Raw genomic sequence first — 4,513 nt, forward strand, 5'->3', positions numbered from 1 at the left:
GGGACTGTGAGCAGTACTGACTATAGCAAACAAAATAGGGTGGTGTTCCCTTTTAATCTAATATTTCATCTGTTTTCAGCTTCCATTCCTATCAGGGATGGAGTCTTCTTTACAATAAGTATTTCACACCCACTGCCCAAGATCTTTGGCTGTTGAATGCTGACCAGTGTAAAATATCAACCACAGTCAGACGTTAAGTAGAGAGGACTCGGCCTAAACTGTGAGCAAGGACAGACAGCAGCAAGCGCACTTACTCGTAGGAGCCAGTGACAGAGGGAGTGTTGTGAGAGGAGCAGAAACAGAGCCAGCGGGTGCAGAAGAGTCCGAGCGCCCGGGTCCCCAGAGGAGAAGTGTCTTTCCTGTATTATTACAGTCACTTCAGGTACAAACACAGAGAGTAAGTGACAGAATTCTCAGAGTGTAGCTCAGCCAGAGGTAAGGCCTCTGATTTAGGGAGGGAGATAATGGGGGGGGGGGCGGGGCGGGGAACAGAGTGGGGGCGTCCCTGATGGACAGGGAGCTGTCCTGCCCAGAGTGGGGAGACTGGGCTATTGCCCCCCTTAGGGGACTGCCTTCAGCAGGCTGTTCTTGTTAAAGGGGTTTTCATGTTCTGCCTCCTTTCATCAACAGACACAGCGAGGACATCTCCAAGGCCATTTATTGCACATTCAGGGTCAGCACACCAGCTAATGCACTTCTATTCACAATGCGCTTGGTTGTACCATGTAGTGGGTCCAAGCGCCTTGTAAACCGAATGGATGGCCGTCCAGCCTGGGGAGAAGCCAGTGCTGTCTGTGGGACCTGGTGTGGGGGGGCAGCTCCCTGTCTGTGGGACCTGGTGTGGGGGGCAGCTCTCTGTCTGTGGGACCTGGTATGTGTGGGGGGGCAGCTCTCTGTCTGTGGGACCTGGTGTGTGTGGGGGGGCAGCTCTCTGTCTGTGGGACCTGGTGTGGAGGGGCAGCTCTCTGTCTGTGGGACCTGGTGTGGGGGGCAGCTCTCTGTCTGTGGGACCTGGTGTGTGTGGAGGGGCAGCTCTCTGTCTATGGGACCTGGTGTGGGGGGGCAGCTCCCTGTCTGTGGGACCTGGTGTGGGGGGGCAGCTCTCTGTCTGTGGGACCTGGTGTGGGGGGGCAGCTCTCTGTCTGTGGGACCTGGTGTGGGGGGGCAGCTCTCTGTCTGTGGGACCTGGTGTGTGTGGAGGGGCAGCTCTCTGTCTATGGGACCTGGTGTGGGGGGGCAGCTCCCTGTCTGTGGGACCTGGTGTGGGGGGGCAGCTCTCTGTCTGTGGGACCTGGTGTGGGGGCAGCTCTCTGTCTGTGGGACCTGGTGTGGGGGGCAGCTCTCTGTCTGTGGGACCTGGTGTGGGGGCAGCTCTCTGTCTGTGGGACCTGGTGTGGGGGGGCAGATCTCTGTCTGTGAGACCTGGTGTGTGTGGAGGGGCAGCTCTCTGTCTATGGGACCTGGTGTGGGGGGGCAGCTCCCTGTCTGTGGGACCTGGTGTGGGGGGGCAGCTCTCTGTCTGTGGGACCTGGTGTGGGGGGGCAGCTCTCTGTCTGTGGGACCTGGTGTGGGGGGCAGCTCTCTGTCTGTGGGACCTGGTGTGGGGGGTCAGCTCTCTGTCTGTGGGACCTGGTGTGGCGGGGGCAGATCTCTGTCTGTGAGACCTGGTGTGGGGGGTCAGCTCTCTGTCTGTGGGACCTGGTGTGGCGGGGGCAGCTCTCTGTCTGTGGGACCTGGTGTGTGGGTGGGGCAGCTCTCTGTCTGTGGGACCTGGTGTGGCGGGGGCAGCTCTCTGTCTGTGGGACCTGGTGTGTGTGTGGGGCAGCTCTCTGTCTGTGGGACCTGGTGTGGGGGGGCAGCTCTCTGTCTGTGGGACCTGGTGTGGGGGGCAGCTCTCTGTCTGTGGGACCTGGTGTGGGGGGGCAGCTCTCTGTCTGTGGGACCTGGTGTGGGGGGTCAGCTCTCTGTCTGTGGGACCTGGTGTGGGGGGTCAGCTCTCTGTCTGTGGGACCTGGTGTGGGGGTCAGCTCTCTGTCTGTGGGACCTGGTGTGGGGGGGCAGATCTCTGTCTGTGGGACCTGGTGTCGGGGGGGCAGCTCTCTGTCTAGAAATAGTGATAGTTTGCTTTCCCAGAGCATCGTTCTTTCTCAGACTCTCCGCCTGCCTGCCTGTGACGCTGTGTCCTGGCCGTTCTCACTCTGTAGGTTCCAGCCCTACTAAAGGCATCATTTACATTTCCACACGCTACAGAGTGATTTTTATCCCATTTGCAGGTCAGTAATTGTGTTTTTAGAAAGAATCAAAAACCCGAGTGGGTGGCGTTTCAGGAGCCGGTGGCCAGTGGGTGGTGCTGCGCTGGGTGCTGTCCCAAGACGACTGGAGCAGCTGACGGGGCAGCTGTGACCGGTTGGGCTGCACTTAACCTGGGACGAAGCTTTGGCTCCTATGTGACTGTGGCCTCCCCTTCATGTCCGCCCTCTAGAAAAGCATGCACCTAGGCCACTGCCCTCTCGCCCCCTCTACCAGGCAATGGAGGCGATCAGAGTGGAGCCAGGATGCGAACGGGGCGGGAGCTCTTTGAGGGCAAGAACTGAGCTTTTCATTCATCGATGGGCACGTCTGGCCCGCTGGTTGCCGTAGTACCCAGAAAGTATAGCATGGCCTGCCATACAGAGCATAGTCAAATATCTCCTTAATTGGATTGGAATTAAATGAGCTGTCATATAAGCAAGTTGTAACTGGAAAGAGGCACTACAATAATTCCCCTGAAGATATTTGCTATGAAGTATCTTTTATCCTCTGTTACCATGGCATTCCGCCCCGGAAGAAAACGGGACGTTTCCCCTGTTTCTCGGAGTCAGCACTCTGAGTCCATGGAAGACGTAGATGTAGAGAATGAGTTTACAGAGCGGCTCTGAGGGCCCAGTCCCACTCCTTTTGCAGACGAGGCCATCCCGCCCTTTCCTGGGCTGTGATCATGGCAGCAATCATTAGGGTTCAGTGTAGGATTGTGGCTTTGGATCTGCAAGGTCACGGTAAAACAAAGGTCAAGAATTCTCAAGATCTATCTGCAGAAACAATGGCAGAGATGTTGGCAATGCAGTTGAAGCCAAGTATGAAGACCCTCCCCCCGCCCCGCCAATGATGCTGATTAAATATGGCATGGGTGGGGCTATTGCAGCCCACACAGCATCATCCAACCTGGCGCCAAGCCTCCTGCACCTGTGCGTGACAGATGCTGTGGAAGGTACAGCCATGCTCTTCACAGCAGGCAGAGCTTCTTTCGTGGTCGTCCTAAGACCTTCAAGTCTCTGGGAATGCCATTGAATGGGGTGTGAAGAGTGGCCAGGTTAGAACTCTGGAGTCTGCCCAGGTCTCTACTGTTGGCCAAGCCAAAGGGTGTGAAGGAATTACAAGTCCAGAAAGCTCAAAATCCGTAGTGGAAGGAATCATAGAGGAAGACGAAGATGATGAAGAAGGAAGTGAATCATCAGACAAGAGGAAGAAGGAAGGTGAGATGGACACCAAGAAAGACCATCCATACACTTGAGGATTGAGCTGGCGAGAACTGAAACATACTGGGCTGGCTGGTTCCTCGGCTTCTCCGATCTCTTCCGTGGTTGTCCGGTTCCTAAATTGCTGCTCTTGCTGGTGTTGACAGATTGGATGCAGATCTGACTATTGGCCAAGTGCAAGGGAAGTCCCAGATGCAGGCTCTACCTCAGTGTGGTCACGCAGTCCATGCGGACGCCCCAGGCACGGGAGCTGCCGCTGTTGCCACTTTCCTGATCCGGAACAGGGTTGCGGAGCTGCTGTGACCTGTGGCGGGTTCAGGATGATCTGTAGGAGAGCTGAGGCACAATGAGTACACTACACAAGAAATATGACTTTTGAAGGCATTGAGGGCCAGGTGGGAACCTCTTTCGTGAAGAGGCACAGGAGTCAGGGTCCTGCCTGCTTTTATTCACTTTGAATACACATTTGCCCTTCAGCAATGCATTCAGGAAGATCAAAGGTAAACTTTGGTAAACAATGTAAAGATCATCAGGTCAGGAAATCGCCTGGAGCCATCGCCATCATGGCAAGAGCAATCTTGTGCTGATTTCTTCTGAGGATCAAGGTCCATTGTCTCTTTTGCACTTGCATGCTAATGCTGTTACACAGGAGCCCATCGGTGGATCCCAGTGTGTGTTTCCTGGCTGTCAGTGACCTGCTGTCGGCCCCGCCCTTGACATTGAGCTCTGTTGTAAATACATCGCACCAGAGGCCATTGTGATGCCCTGCCTCCTCCTCACCATCCTGCTCTGCCATGTGACAACAGCTTCCTGTAGATGGGCATCTCCAGATAGGACATTCACAACCTAACCCTTTTGTGTATTTCTGCCAAAAGCATTGTTTTCCAGGGCCTTTGACCAACATCAGCCTCCCTAGTCAAAGGTTCCCAGATCATCCCTCTTCCCTGTTCAGGGGTCGCCTGCCTCACCTGGGAAAAAGCCTCCATCAGAACTGCCAC

The 4,513-nt window shown here is 55.6% G+C and overlaps 1 pseudogene; it reads left to right on the forward strand.

The window, feature by feature from the left end:
* Nucleotides 1-2,467: 2,467 nt before the first annotated feature.
* Nucleotides 2,468-4,209, forward strand: LOC103298156 (protein phosphatase methylesterase 1-like; annotated as a pseudogene).
* Nucleotides 4,210-4,513: the final 304 nt, after the last annotated feature.

The sequence above is a fragment of the Eptesicus fuscus genome, chromosome 6 (assembly GCF_027574615.1).
Source record: "Eptesicus fuscus isolate TK198812 chromosome 6, DD_ASM_mEF_20220401, whole genome shotgun sequence".
Lineage (NCBI taxonomy): Eukaryota > Metazoa > Chordata > Mammalia > Chiroptera > Vespertilionidae > Eptesicus > Eptesicus fuscus.